Source organism: Dendrobium catenatum, unplaced genomic scaffold, assembly GCF_001605985.2.
Source record: "Dendrobium catenatum unplaced genomic scaffold, ASM160598v2 fragScaff_scaffold_718, whole genome shotgun sequence".
Taxonomy (NCBI): domain Eukaryota; kingdom Viridiplantae; phylum Streptophyta; class Magnoliopsida; order Asparagales; family Orchidaceae; genus Dendrobium; species Dendrobium catenatum.
The window spans coordinates 483,516-500,492 of record NW_021319180.1 but is presented as its reverse complement, the minus strand read 5'-3'; the positions used below and the strand labels follow the sequence as shown (position 1 = coordinate 500,492).

At 31.0% G+C, this 16,977-nt stretch overlaps 1 non-coding gene across 1 annotated transcript; it reads right to left on the bottom strand.

Annotated features, from left to right (window-relative positions):
* Positions 1-14,847: 14,847 nt before the first annotated feature.
* LOC114579979 lies at positions 14,848-14,954 on the bottom strand. The gene has a single exon (XR_003701265.1). It is a non-coding gene; the product is annotated as a small nucleolar RNA R71 (small nucleolar RNA).
* Positions 14,955-16,977: the final 2,023 nt, after the last annotated feature.

Below are 16,977 nucleotides of genomic sequence, written 5' to 3'. Positions count from 1 at the left end.
CCCTTCTTTTGACCTCAATAATATATCTTAAATGGAGGCCCTCCACCTCAGCCTTGAAAATGCTAGATTGTTGAATTACAAAATGATCTTTCCTTGTTGTGATGTCTCTAATATGTTCTTCTACATTTGGGAAACTCATGCTACCATGTCAAGCTACTCATCTTTCACTAAGCTCTTTGCTCCTTAAGCTTTCCCCGGATCATATCGATGAGGTCAAATGCAGGTTTAGCTTTAGCATAATTAATCCTTAAGTTAAATGATTCTGCAAAATTAGTTATATTTGCAGCATGACATATCCTATCATGAATTGACTTATAGAACACTTGAATGGTAACAAAACTATATACAAGTACAAAATTATGCTTAAGTTACTAAGTTTAGTAAGTTTCTTGTTAAACTCTATATTAGTATAGGCATTAGAGGGAACCCAAACTAGTCCTTGGACTTTTTTCCCATCTTTGCAATAAATTTTTTTTATAGATTCTTCCATGAATGTTGAATACAAACTCTATGCTCAGCTTCAGGATATATATCTCTAATTGCCTCTCCCAAACCGTTCTCCATGTCTGATATGAAATAAAGAGGCTTTAAGGTAGTACCAAATGTCTCTCACAAGCTTTGAAGAAACCATGCCATGTATGTTTGGATTCATAATCAATAACAACGTATGCTAATGTGAAAAATCCATTATTTCTATCAAGTGAGTTAGCTGAAAAAACATACCAAGATACTTATATTTAAGATGAAATGCATCCAAACTTACAAGATGTCTGCAACTAATAAGAAATCCATCAGCACACACCTTGAAACTAACATAATACCTCTACAATGAATTGACAATACTATTAAATGTATATGTGATATGTGATATCGAGTTTTTATCAAGTAGTTTTTCTCTCAATATTGGAACCCATTTAAAGTTGTCAATAACTAAGCCAAATATGGCATCACAACCTTGCTCTCTAGCCCTCCAAAGCTTCATATAAGGTAATGATAAACCAAACTTTTTATCTTAACTACTATTTATTTCTTTTGGTGAAATATTTAGATACCTCTTGACCATATCCAGAAACTCATTAGCAACCCATATAGATATGACAAGCCTATTTCAGCATGATTGATCCTAGGGCATATGTGTACTCTATCTACTATCCTAACTTGAAAAGATTTAGTGTCTTTACATAGGGATACACAAATTCTCCATTAAAAATCTTGATAGGAACATATCGCAATGACACGTTTCTTATCATTGGATTTTATCCTCACCCTAAAGTTATCCTTAATGGAAACTAATCGTAGAGCATTCTTCAAACATTTTGCATCATTCAAAAATGTACCAAGAGTAATATATGTAGCACTTGAAGTTTTAACTCTTGAAAACCCATCATTATGTTAATAGAACAATCTATAATTTATTTAGTACTCTCAACCTCCATAAGGTGTGAATTTTATTGATCTTCATCTACTTATTATATTGAGATAACTATCTTTGTATATAAATTTTCATTCGATAGTTTTACCAACTCAGTCACATCAACATAAGAATTGATTACTTTGTACTCCTTGGATGATGCTCCATATATGTGACACCACATGTTATATTGATACAATCTCTTCTCTAATAATAAAATTATTGATATTTCCATTCTCAAATTTGATAGTCCTTTATTTGACACCACTATACATCTTTCTAGATTCATCCTTTGTGTCAACCCAAAACCCTCCAAATTTAAATACAAGGAATATATGCTCTTTTTATCTCTACATAAATCTTCTGCTACTTCATCACCATAATCTTGTATTATCAAATTATGCTTCCTGCTTATAATTTTTCCTTAACTTCAAATAGAAATTACAAGATAAATCAAAATAGTTAGAAGAATAACAAACATAAATATTGACACTAAAATGCCCAAAATAAAAACATAAAGCATATATATATATATATATAACATAAGACAAATTAAATCTGCTTATACAGAATTCACCCATATACACCTAATTAGTTACAAAAAACTAATTAAATTAAATTATAACCTACATAATGAACCTATAGAATTCTTACTAAAATAAACCTATAGAATTAACCTATATAATGCTAACTAAGACTTCTCGCATCTGATTGTCATGAGAATAAACCTATAGAAAGAACCATTAGAATGCTAAGTAAATAAAGGCTTAAGGATTTCACCTAATTAAATACATAATGTTAATGTAATAAAGAAAAGAATTCATCACAAATTAGTTAAAAGTTGGACCCTACAATTAATACATAAATCCATGCACTATACAAAGTTTAATACTAAAAATAATAGCAGAGCAAAATCGGGCTCCACCAGTAATGCAGAAAAACATACAGAATGCAAAGTCTAGTGTAAGAAATAATAGAAAAAAGAATGCATGCTACAGTGATAAATATGCATATTAGAATTTGGATGCAAAAAGTCAGACGCATGACAGAAAGAACTCACGAAAAGATCAGGCTAGGAGAGAAGCACAGCAGAAGAGAGAATTTTAGCGGGAAGGGAATAATGTCATGAGGGTTTGTGGAGACAGAGTGGTATTTTTGTTTTTAAATTAGTGTTTAGGTGGTAGAAATGTAATATTTAAGTTTTGGGTGTTAAATATGTAATATAGTTGTAATAACGTGGCATGTATAAAAATCCCCCTTAAACAAATAAAGTCCTTTATACTTCATGCTTGACTCCATTTGGAGGGCATTTTAACATTTGATTTCAAGGCATCTAATGAATTTTAAATAACTAAAAGATCCCTTTATGTTTTTTACAACTTCTTTCAGGGAGGTACAAACACATTAGATTAAGGAATCTTTAATTCATTAATAAATCAAAGACCACATTTGACTTTATTTAGGAGGTTGTGTATTGGAATAGAGGGTCCCTTCTTATATCCCTTAATAAACCATCAACCAAAATTTAAAGGCTTTATGTGATCATTTATGATATATGGGGAATGATTGTATTTTGATTGCAAGCCTAAGGATTGGTAGATTAATGACTCATCCACTTGGAGTCATTGGTTTACAAATTCCTTAAAACTAAATAATCAAACTCTAACCCTTGAAATTGTAAATAATAAAATCTAAATTCAAACAAGGAAAACATCAACTAAAATTTCTCTTATACACACTCTCTTTTATTTACATTACATTATGTATTACATCATATGGACAGTTTGCATTAGTGGGTAGAAGTTTCCTAGGCTTTCCTCAGTGTACATGTTACAGAATCTATAGGAATATGTATATTAATTCTAGGATGCTACAACAATGGAAATAACATGCACCTACCCCTTTACCTAATCATGCATAAATGCATGCATTTTATATTATTGCAATATATGTTAAGCCAAACTACTTCTTCCAAATGTGGGCAAGGTAGCGGGGTCCTCATTGCACTCGAAGGATGCTACACATTTCCTTTTACTATAGGGTCATTTTCCAACCAAAATTTCAAAGAAATTTTAGGAGTTATAAGTTTTAGTTGGGATGATTAAATAAGACAAAAGGTATAGTTTTTAGCAAGTCACTTCGTAGGCATCATTTGAACATAAAGTTAAATTTATTCATCTTGAGTCACTAATTAAGAGTTTATTAATCTTTTAACCTCTTAGGATAAAGTTGATGTTATCATACATTACGGCTATGTTTGTTTGAGCGTTTTTTTGCCTTTTCCGTTTTTGGAAATGGAGGAATTTTTTTTTTGTGTTGTTTGGTTCATCAAATCACGTTCTCAATAACTCTTTTTTTTCTTTTTTCTGCAGTTTTGAGAAAGCTTTTTATATATGCTTCTCCGTTACAAAACTCCATTTTCTGAACTAATGTTTTTTAAAACTATCTTTTACAAAAGCACCAAAAAAACAAACGAAGCCTACATCTAAGATGTTTACTTATGTATTGGGTTTTTAGCCGGTAACGCATTCCAAGAAAGTATAAGCCCAAAGGTATTTGTACACCTCATATTTTATTATAAAAAGAATATCATGTATTCAAAGGTATTTTTTTATAAAATTTAATGATATTTTTAGGGAGTGATTGATATTTTCAAAGTGTATAAGTAAACTCTTAGGTTTTTTAAATCTAGAATGATTTAATCTCCACATCAATTGAAAGTTTTTTCTTCAGATATGTAATTGACTATAGGGGCTTGCTTAAATAGGAACCCAAATTCCCAATATAAAATAAACTCTATCTTAGTTCTCTAGGATAGGGGAAAATTCTTCTAGACATAGACTTAAAGCTAATCATGGATTAGTTTCATATTTGAAATGATAGGTTTATATGAATATTATCCTTCATGATGAATTTCATATCCCCTATGCCAAATTCAAATACGAAAATAAACTACTTCTTTTCTCAAGTTGATAATACAAATGCTAGTATATCTTTCGGGGTAATTAAAACTAATTATGTGAATTTAATTATAGAAACACTAAATCTCATAATAGTGGTCATATATCCTTTAATTTATCCACAGATTTTTCTAGTGAATCTATTGGGGACTAGGTTTACTTTCCATCTTTAGTATAGATTAGATTGTAAATGCATAATACAATCATTTTTGTGAGTGAGTAGCCTATTTTCAATCATTACAATTGAAAGATAATTTCAATTATTATATTCAAAATTTGATTTTAATATTTCCTTTAATCATTAACCTCAAGTTCAACTTCAACTTCAACTTTAAACCAATTCCCATTCAAAATATACATTTCACAGCTGTGTTTTTCCTTGATTTTTGGGTCCTTAAGTTCATCTCCCTTTTATCATTGATCATCTATAATTTTCCTTCGAGAGAGGACAAATTTAGTTCAGTTTGATCTTTTGATTCAGCATATAATTTGAGTTATATAATTTTAGTTACTGAGAATAGATTTTATATTAAATATAAAAAAATGCCTAACAAATTGATCTTCAACTTCAACGTCATCCCCACCCAATCTACTGAGGTCTCTCAAATAAAATTTGGATCTCGATTCAATAATATATAGTTTACATTCACTGTACACTAGACTGATGTGGTGATAATTATTGATTAGCCTATCAAGGTAGTTCCCCTTCAAGTTAACATCCAGGGTAGGCATACAACTGCTATCATGGTTACTAAACCCTCGATCTTTTCTTATTAAATTTATCTCAATCAACTATTATGAAAATGGAAAAGTATGATGACAATCATAAAATCCCTACATTTAAAAACTTTTAGATGGTATCATCTTCTAGAGTGAAGGAGATGACTAAATCTCAATTTCACAATATGAATCGACGTATTAGTCAAAAGGCTGAGAAAGCCAAACCACTAGAGGAAGATGTTTTGATCATAGTTGCTACTGAGGAAGTAATGAATATAAATCCTAAAATTCCTAAAGTAGTGGTAAATCCTTCATTGTTAAATAAAAATATTTTTTATCCATTATCAGTTGTTGATGAAGAAGAGAATCCAATAGGAATAGCAAATTCCCTTCCCACTTTGACTCCCGGGAATACTAGAGGAAGTTGTGCTGATCACAACTGCCATTGAGGCAGCAATGAATATGAATCCTAAAATTCCTAAAGTAGTGGTAAATCCTAGAATGTTAAATATAAACCACTTTTATCCATTATCAGCTGCCGCTGAAGAAGAGAATCCAGTATGAATAGCAAATTCCCCTCCCACTTTATTTCCCAGGAATCCTATTTTCCCTTCCTTATCTAAAAGGAAAAGGAAATTCAAATCTCTATTAGATGGATTAATTCATGATTGTTCCACTAGTTATGGGTAGTCAAAGGGTGAATATCTTAGAAGTGTTAAGGATGCTATTTCTACTAGATTACAAGCACACTCAACTAGAGAGTGAGAATAATCTTCCTCTACTAAGAGAATAGTACAATTCCAGGAATCGAGTCCAAGTAGACCACTTATTTCTACAAGTCATTATCAAGAATTGAAGACATTTTAATTCATTATAATAATCAAATGCCATCAAATGATTAATGTCAAAAAACTCCTATCAAATCTTTGGGATGTGGAGCATTAGCTTACCGAGGGCATAATCCCATATCTCCCACCTTGAAACCAATCTTGAAATCTTGCATCTATAATTTGGTTATTCCTTGAATGACCATATATTAAGGACCGACCAACTTTATTTACAAGGTAGAAAATCATCTTCTCATTTCAATAGGAGGCGGCTAAAGTTCACAAGTTAGCCAATCTTTTTATTCGATGGGGGAAAGGGTTTGGCGGCCTAAAATGGTTTCTACTCAAAATGAACCAGTCTCTCAAGAAAATAGTACAACAGAGTATAAAATGAAGATAGGTAAATCTATAGCTGAATCATTATCTGGTTGAGAGTACACTTTAGTATATATGTATCATATGGAAAAAAGTCAATAAAAGAAATAATGGATCATCTGAAAGAGAGTATCCAACATATAAAAGAATAAGATGCTGCAAGATGAATAAATGTTTGATTGTGTAAACATGGTAGATACTTGTTCATCTCTACAAAGACACAAGGAAAAGGATAAAAGAGAATGCAAGAGCTACTAATATGAAGCTAATAAGGAAGATATAGTGCATTCTACTAAGGAACTTTTTCTACAAATAAGCGAGAAATATGAGAAAATTTTGAGATTGGAAAATAAATTATAAGAGATGATGGCCATGATTGTTATCATGCATGGTAAAACATCTCCAATACTAGATGTACAAACCAAACCTTTAACTGATGAAATAGTATATGTTAAAGGAAAAGGAAAAGAGGATTATAAAGAAGAGGTAAAACATAAACAATAAAGTTAGAAGAAAATTTAGTGATGTTGATAGATATCAAGCATATGGTAGAGTAATAAGTCAAGGAAGCATTAGCTAAATTTCAGGGAACTTCATATTTATCAAAGGGTTGCTTTACCAAGAAGCATATGACTTGGTCACTTATCCAAAAGAATTTATACCACCATTATTTTAAGAGTTTTGATGCTACAGGAAACCCTAAATAACATCTAGTAGCTTTTAAAGCTAGTCGTTGTAAGGTTGGAAGGAATGATGCACTGTTGTTCTAATAATTTCTCTATAATTTATCTGGTATTTCATTTAATTGGTACGATGAACTGCCCAGTGGTTTGGTTTGAACTTTCAGTGCATTTGAAGGTTTATTTCTAAAGAAGTTCTTCGATGCAAAGCATTACATTACCATCAGTGGTCTCATAGTAGATAAGCAGAAACCAGGCGAAAGTTTAGTAGATTACATCTTGAGTTGGAGAAAACTTAGCATGAGGTGTGAACCATAGTTATAAAAACAACATGCTATAGAGATCCTCTTGAAAATATTCATGCTCTAGTTGCCTTCTTGCTGAAAGGCTTTATGATCAAGACTTTTGAGAATTATTAGTTAAAGCTTCAAACCTTCAAGAAGGCATATCTCAACTACTATTTCTTAAAGATCAATCTTCTTTAGAGATGAAGTAAAGGAAATTTCAAAAGGTGCTGGAAAAGAAATCAGGATCAATGTCTATAGTTGATAAAAGGAAATAGTCAATGTAGATTCAGGAAGAGAATCTGAGTTGTCCTCCTCAGTGCCAACATTATAATAGACCCCAAAGTGATCAGTAGTCCAAACTCCAACCTTGTCTAACTCTAGAATAGAGAAAAAAATTTTTGACTACTTTAAGAATAAAATATATCCATTCAACAGAGAGGCTATTACAAATACGTTTAAAATCCTCACAAAGAAGCTAAGATTTAAGCTTCCTAATCCTAAGAAATTAAAAGAGGTAGGAAAAGTAGGGTAACCCAAATATTATCCATATCACCAATTACTTGACCATGAATTGGAAGATTTCATAACTTTCAAAGTGTGTCTTGATAGGAATTATAGAGATGTGACAGTTGAGATACCTAAAGAATATTTAATAGATTCAAGTCAAGGATCTACTAAATTTATAGTTGGTGAGCCTTCTATACCTTCTCTGATCTCAAAATCTCATGACAAGTGGGATGTTGATTTATCTCACTCCTCTAAGAGAACCCTTAGTAAATTGTATCATTCATCTTTTTAGGAACCACCAAGAGAACATAATCCCATCTAGGTTGATCTAGTAGCATATGAGGACAAGTAGAATAAAGTTCTAACCAAAGAGCTTAAGCCGGAGTTGATCAAGCTTCTGAAGTCTCGAGGGAGGAGGAGAAGAATAATATAAAGTTAGGATTTGATAAAATAGTTATTTCTATAAATGGTATAACATATGTCTCTTAAACCATTAATTATGTATAGCTTTTATTTAATCCTGCCTAGGACTAAGAAAGTAATGAAAAAGGATACTATACATATCAAGTTTATTTTAGTTGATGAATATTTGGAACAAAATTCAAATAAAGATGAAAATAGTTCTTAAGAAACACCTAGAAATGATATAGATGAATAATTCAAATATTATTATGATAGTGATTCCCCTATACTTGGTATTCAAGGTGATCCTATTAGTAATGAATTAGAAATTTCTAATTCAGATAGTCCATCAAAAGACAATCAAATGACAATCAAAGATCAACAATCAAAACCCAATAAAGATCCTTCACCAAAAGAAGTAGTTTAAGTCAATCTTTGTTGTGGTAAAGTCTTACCTCCATGAACTACAACTAATGATAAAGGGAAGAAAGTTGTAGATAATCTTGAAGTTTCCAATCAACCTCAAAAAAATCAACAACCAGATGAAGAGAGTATGGAAATTCCTAGAGTGTAGTACAACATGTTAGCTCACCTCAAAAAGCTGCCTGTGAAACTGAGCATTTAAGATGCTTTGGTTCTTTTTAAGTAAATAAGGGAGGTTTTAGTCAAAGCTTTACTCAATCAAGAGATCTGTATAACTCAGCTAGCATCAACACAGGAAGAAGAAGTATTATACTTCAAAGAAGTTCTAGGGATCAAATTTTTAGATGAAGATTTTCTTTTAGGAACTGCAGATCATAATTATCTACTCTATATCTCTGTGAATATATACAATTTAAATTTTTCTTGTATGCTTGTTGATCTCAGTGCATCTGTCAACATTATGACTCTTAAAACTCTTGTATAATTGAAAGTGGATTCTCGTAATCTCAAATCTGATAAAATAATTTTATGGGGAATCAACAAGAAATGTGAGAGAATTTTGGGTTTAATAACCTTACTTTTAGAGATAGAAACCATAAAAGCCAAAGCCAAATTCCATATAATATATTTTAAAGCTTCTTTTAATACTCTTGTAGGTGGACCCTAGCTCCATGAATATTTAATGATGACTTTTAACCTTGCATCAATGTATCAAATACTCTCAAGAGGGGGTAGAGCACTACATCAAAGGTGACCTGCAACTATTTTAAATTCACAAAGATAGTATATATGAAGATGTTTCACACTATCTATCTAAGAATCATATTGCTTTCACTAAAAGTCTCAAACTTGATAAAATAAAAGAAAAATAAATAATAGAAAAGAAAGAAAAATAAAAGAAAAAACGAGAAGAAATTGTTCCAACCTCGTACACGACATTCATTAGTCACCTACACCTCCTTCTCAAAGAAATGGAAGAATGTCACAACGATCTAGAGGAAGAGGTCGAGGATGGAAAAACCAAATTATACAATAAAATAAAGAGAAATATATGTAATTAAGGAAGATTTTAAGATATATTGATTTGGAATCTAGTTTGAATGAAGAGTCTTATATGTTTCAGAAAACTCCATAGGTTGTAGAACATAAGAAATTTAACAATCAAATAAAGTTTGAGATTTCTATAGATATTTATAATTATGAGGATAGGTTTCAGGTTTCTAGGTAAAATAATTTGAATATTTCTATCATAGAGAGAAGTTAAAAATATATGGTAAAATATTACTTTAACCCCACATTTTACAAAAAGAAGTTAAAAGGTCAGAGGTGAAAGCCTCGCTTCCTTTAGATCAAGATTGTAAAGATAATACCTTTGTATCTTCCATGAGTAACCCCTTAAAATTGATGTAACCCTTGATGATCCATTTGAGGATGAGATAATAGAATTACCTTTTTAATGGTATCAAATTATGTGAATAAATTTACTAAGCAAAGCTTAACACCTTCAAATTGGACTAGAGGTGATGCCCGTCAATTTGAACACCTATGGAGTAAAAAATAGCATTAATACACATCAAGAATGGGTGTTGTCTTTGCTACTCTACATTCATCTGATGATGATGAATATTGCTTAATTATATCAAAAAAAATTAAAGTAAAATAGTCTCTTTTTGGAAAATGTTAAATATTTTAATGAAATATGTTTAGAAACTTCATATAATATGGAAGACTCTCAAGTTAGGTATGTCCTCCAAAACATAAAGAGGAGATTAAATATACAATCGATGATCTAAGAGAAACACATCTAGGAACCAAAAAATTCCTCATTTGACTTTCATAAGCTCTTTATTAAATGAGGATGAGGCCAACATCATGATCGAGTTATTATCACAATTTAAAGACTATTACTCCTGGAGTTATAAAGAGATTCCCAAATTATCTCCAGAGATAGTAGTTCACAAATTAGTAATCCAACTACAAATGGTTCCAGTACAATAAGCACCTCAACAGATGTGATTCAACTTCGAATAGCAAGTCATAGCAAAAGTCAAGAAGTTAATTGATGCTGGCTTTATTAGGGAGTAAAAATATCCAACATGTTAGCTATCATCATTTCAATCAAGAAAAAGACTGGCCAGATACGTGTTTGTATTAATTTTAGAGATTTAAATAAGGTTTGTCCTTTAGATGAAATTCCACTTCCAATACCAAAACTCATGGTGGATATTTCATCTTTACATCCAATATTTTCCTTTATGGACGCTAATCCGGATACAATAAAATCAAAATGGCTCATGAAGATGAAAAGTATATAACATTCAAAACATTGTTAGGAGTTTATTGTTACAAAGTCATGCCATTTGGATTAAAAAATGCTAGAACAACATACCATCGAGCGGTGATGTGGATCATTGACAAACTCATCCACCACAAGGTGGAGGGTTATGTTGATGATATATTCATTAAAAGTCTTGAAAGAAACGATCATTTATATGACTTGAGAATTATTTTCCAAAGATTATGTGAATTTAATTTAAAAGGAATCCTTCGAAGTATACTTTCGGCATCACTTTAGAGAAATTTTTGGGTTTTGTGGTTCAACATCACAAAATCAAAATTTATCCGAATAAAATTAAAGCAATAATAGAAATGCCTCCACCTAAAATACTTACCCAATTGAGATCTTTCCAAGGTTGATTAGTGTACCTCTAAAGATTCATATCAAACCTTTTAGGTTGATGTCAGCCATTTACAACATTGTGTAAGAAATATGCTCTATTTCAGTTGAACGAGAACTGCCAAAAAATATTCAAGAGTATAGAAAGATATTTAACAAACCCTCTTGTACTTGTGGCTCCCATTATGAGAAAGCCACTAATCCTATATGTAATAGCTTTAAGTGAATCTCTTGTCACTTTATTAGCTCAAGCTAATATGGAAAGAAAAGTGAACATACTTTATTATTTAAGTAGATAAAAAGTATAAATTATGTTATATTTATATATGTGTTTTAATCAATTTAAATTTGTTGTTTTAGTTATTTATGTGTAATAAAAACTCAAAAATAGAAGAAACTCTTAAGTAGAGCACAACACCGTGGTATACAATAATTACACACCATAATGCCATCTTTCATACCACCAAGTTGTCACATTTGAACATGGTTGTGTCATGCATGTTGTATTCAAGCACTATAGTTCCAAATGGACCACTTGGTAGGGCCATGTATACTCTGTTCAAGTGCCACAATAGTATTCTCTATCATGCCTTGGCACCAAATCTTTCATTTGGATGTCACAACATTTAAAAGTCAACAACGCCCATGGTGTAGCAGTTGTAACTACCAAGGGACGTGATTTTCTAGAGAAGTGACATAATGGTTCACTAAGTAACCAATACACATCATCGAGCATCGGTGCAATAAAGAAGTTAGAGCACTAAGGTACTAATTCATCTTATAGGTGCCACGGTGTAACTCTTTCAAGCGCCGCAGTGCCACCTACTATTTTTGTGATTTCTTAAAAAATAGCAGTGATATTATGTTTGTTAGGGAGTTTAGTCACTAGTCTAATTTCTATAATTTTTAGAGCACTTATTTAGATCTCTCTTAGAGTTAATTAATAGGGAGACTAGAGAAGAGAAAGAAACAATTATTAGAGTATTTTAGTTAGTCTTCGTTTAAGCAACTTTGTATGTTAAGGAAGAAGGAGTGTAAAGGAGATACATTGATCCTTCCTAATGATATCATTCTCTTGTATTTTGTTCATCTATGATTTCAGTTTGCTTATCTCTTGTTCTATATCCAGTTAATTCTCTATTTTTGGTGAGATAATGTAGAGAACATATAAAGTAGTAATGAAGAATCTTATGCTTTAAAGCTAAATAATATTTTCAATATTTTCTTGCACTTTATTTAATACATATAGTGTTCATGTGTGTAGTTAAAACCTATTGTGATGTATAGCATTGATAGAGGAAAACAATAATAATCAGGAATATTATAATAGTATGTTTGCATAACTAAAGGTTTGATGGAGAAATATAGAGAAAATAAGGAGGATCTACATATGATATTTATTGATTTAGAAAAATAATATGCTAAAGTTCCAAGAGAAGTGCTATGGAGAGTTCTTGAAAAGAAAGGAGTCAATAATGCTTATTCAAATCATTAAAGATATGTATGCAGGAGCTATTACTTGTGTTCAAACACAAGGTGGATTGACCAAGTATTTCCCCATAAAGGATCAGCCTTAAGCCCGTATCTTTTTGCTTTAGTCATGGATGTTCTCACTAGACATTTGCAAGAGGATGTACCTTGGTGTATGCTTTTTGCTGATGATATTCTTCTTGTTGATAAGACTAGAGATGGAGTTGAAGGTAAACTTGAATTTTGGAGGTCAACCTTAGAGTCTAAAGGTTTTCGCTTGAGTAGATCTAAAACGGAATATATGGAGTGTAATTTTAGAAGTAATAGACCTAGTGAGGGGATTGTGACTTTGGGCGATCAAGTCATTAATAAGAGTACACATTTTAGATATCTTGGATCTATTGTTCAGAGTGATGGTGAAATAGATGGGGATATTATCAGCAGAATTCAAGTTGGATGGTTGAAGTGGAGGAATGCATCGGGCTTGTTATGTGATATAAATGTACCCCTCAAACTTAAGGGAAAGTTCTATAAGATGGTAGTGAGGCCTGCAATGCTTTATGGTGCCGAATGTTGGCCATTCAAAGAGAAGCATAATACTATGTTAAGTGTGGCAAAGATGAGGATGCTCAGGTGGATGAGTGGCTTTACCCTTAGAGATAGGATACGAAATGAGCATATACGTGAAAAGGTTGGAGTAGCTCCAGTAGAAGATAAGATTAGAGAGAGACGCCTTAGATTGTTTGGTCACAGAAAACGGCGGCCTTCCGATGACCCGGTTAGGAGAGTAGAGGTATTAGATTTGACTTATGTTAAGAAAGGTAGGGGTAGACCTAAAAGGACTTGGTTAGAAAATATTAGGAATGGCCTTTCTTTATTAGATTTAAATGAGAATTTGACTTTTAATAGGTCACAATCGAGAAAAAGGATTCATGTAGCCGACCCCACGTAGTGGGATAAAGGCTTGATGTTGTTGTTGTTGTTGTTGATGTTTGCATAACTAGACATAAGATGTAAAATATGCTAGGTTCTTAAAGTAATGATATAACTTTAGGAGGTCAGCATATATCCTTTTCACCCCTATAAGCTAGAGAGATATCTAGGGATATATAAGCTCTGAATCATATTACAAATAAAAATTTCATTAGAAAAGATATATAATTTACATTCATTAATCCAAAATATTTTATCTAAATATTGTATCCATTACTTTACTATTTTTATTTAATGGTTAAATCTTCACAACCAACATTTTAATTTTAATAAAATAATTTTATAATTAGAGTAAACAATAGTATTTATTTATTAAAAAATATACTTCCTCATAGGTTCAATACTCTACTTTATTACTTCATTACTTAATTCAGCATGTATACTTTCGTATATTAAGTAGGGTTTATTATCTTTATAAATCAACGAAAACCTAAGCATTATTTAGGGGATATAGATCCTTAAACATTTTATCAATTTAATAGTACACTCTATAGCCCCCATCAAGTTTTTGGCTCCATTATCGGGGAAGTATTTTTTTAATAAATTTTAAATATATTATTGAATTAATTATAGAGTTAGACATACTTATATCTTTTATTTTTAATTGATTTAAATATTGATTATATATTTGTGGTTGCATGTGTTATAGCCAAAAAGAAAGAAAATTTTGTCTATTGCTCCTAAAATAGAAAGAAACCTTTCCAAAATTTAAAAAACCAAAAAGATTTTAAAAATGACTGAACCTGTATTAAAGAAAAATCATTCTATACCTCTTTAGGATTATGCAAACCCTTTAGTAGATGGAATTCATCAAAGCATTAATATACCTAGAATCCAAGTTATTAGTTTTAAATTAAAACCTATCATTATTCAAAAGGTGCAAAACTCTCAGTTTGGGGGCTCTCCTTAGAAGATCTCAATTTATATTTAGTTTCTTAAAACTTTATGCAATATTTAAGTACAAAGGTGTTAGTGATGATATTATTAAACTTATATTATTTCTCTTTTCTTGAAGAGATAAAGTTAAGATGTGACTGTATTCTTTACCCCCATGCTTTATAACTACTTGAATAAGTTGGCTCATCATAATTTCTTGCTAAGTATTTAAAACTATCAAACTTAGAAATGACATAACTTCTTTTACTTAGTTTGAAGGATAATCCATTTATGAGAGTTGGGAAAGATTTAAAGAAATGCTTAGAAAATGCCCTCACCATACATTACCTGATTGGTTGGTTATTCAAATATTTTATAATGGATTATAAGTATCTCTTAGAACTATATTGATCTTGCAGCTAGAGGTTTATTAATGTCCAATCCATTTTAAGAAGTGCTTCAAATCAGTAATCAAGACTGAGATTATGATTTTTATAATAACAAATATTATTATAATGATTTTATTATTTTTCTCCTAATATATATTACATATTTCTTATTATTTCTGTGAGTACTAATATTTCAGGGAAATTATATATTACTCCAGATTGCTGAAGACTTCAAGACAAGATTGAATAGGATTTCATGAAAAAGAGTATGTATATATTAGTTTTTATTTCTTGAGTCTGAGCAAGTGTAAGTGCAAGTGGATAACCATGCACACACAGGGGGAGAGTGATAAAAATTTTATAATATATATATATATATATATATATATAAATCGTACTATTTGATTTGACTTAGTTTTTCTCCAGAATTTGGTTACTCAAACCATGGCTTGATTTTCTTCACTGATCGTACTGTACTATATATAGTCATACAGACTACTGACAGCATATAAAATTTTGTTCATACCAAATCATACAATATGAAACTTGTTCATTTTGAACTGTTCATACAATATGATATCAATTCATACAGACAATTGATACTGTACAAAATTAGGTTCAAACTAAATCATACCATATGAAATTATTCATTTTTGAACTATTTGTACTGTACAATATCAATTCATATAGACAAATGATAGTGTACAAAATTTGGTTCATACCAACTCATACCAAATGATGAATAGTTATTTTGAATTCTTCATATTGTACAATGTCAAGTCGTGCAGACAACTAATAGTGTATGAAAGTTAGTTCATACCAGATCATACCAAGTAATAAATAATTATTTTGAACTATTTATATTGTATGATGTCAAGTCATACAGACGACTGACAGTGTATGAAATCAGGTTCGTATTTGATCGTACTATACAAACTTGTTCATTTTTAACTATTTGTATTGTATGATATCAAGTCGTAAAGATGACCCATAATGTACGAAACTAAGTTCATCACGGTTCATTCCAAATGAAATCATGATTATTGAATTATTCATACTTACGATCTATGATCGTATAGTACGAATTGTGGATGGTTCTCTTGAAAATTTTAATTTTTGGATAGTTTTTCATGTGTTTTCTATAAATAGAATACTAAAACTATCAACCATATCCTTTGCTTCAAAATTTCACTTGAGAGTGACTATTGGGAGTGTTTTTTAGAGAGATTTTGAGATTGGAGAGTGAGAGATCTAGTGAAAGGGAATTGTGAGGGATTCACAAGGTTACTTAAAGTGATGATCTCTTATTTTTCTTCTAATTTCTTCCCATCTTCTTAGGAGTCTCTTGAGAGAAGATCTTCAAAATTGGAGCAAGGTTCTCTTCCTTCACCAGGAGGGTGAAAAAAATGTGACGATTCTCTACCCTCATCAAGAGGATGAAAAAGAACACTTAGTTATCTGCCTTCACCTAGATGATGGAAAAGGATACTTAGTTCTCTACCTTCCCCAAATGGGTGAAAAAGGATGTGTAGGTACTCTGCAATCACCATGTAGGTGAAAAAGGATAAGAATGTACACTTCTATCACTTGGAGAGTGTAAAAGGCAATGGTTCTCTACCACACTAGGTTGGTGGAAGAGAGTTTGTAAGGGTTTCTCTACCTTACTGTAGGGATAAAAGGAGAGTCACTATTATTTAGTGTAATTCTTGGAGAAGGAGTCTCCAAATAGTGGATATAGGTCTAGTTAGACTAAACAACTATAAAAATTGGTATTTTTCTATTACCTTTTATTTTTTATGCATTTTATTTCACTGCTCTTTATATTTGTGGTTGAAAGATTATCCGTAAAACTCATTTCAATAAACAATTGCATATTTCAAGATTAGTGTTTTTAATTTACTAAGAAGATTTAAAAAATTAAAATGTTTTCCAAAATCTAAGATTTTTTGAATAACCAATTCATCCCCCCCCCCCCCCCCG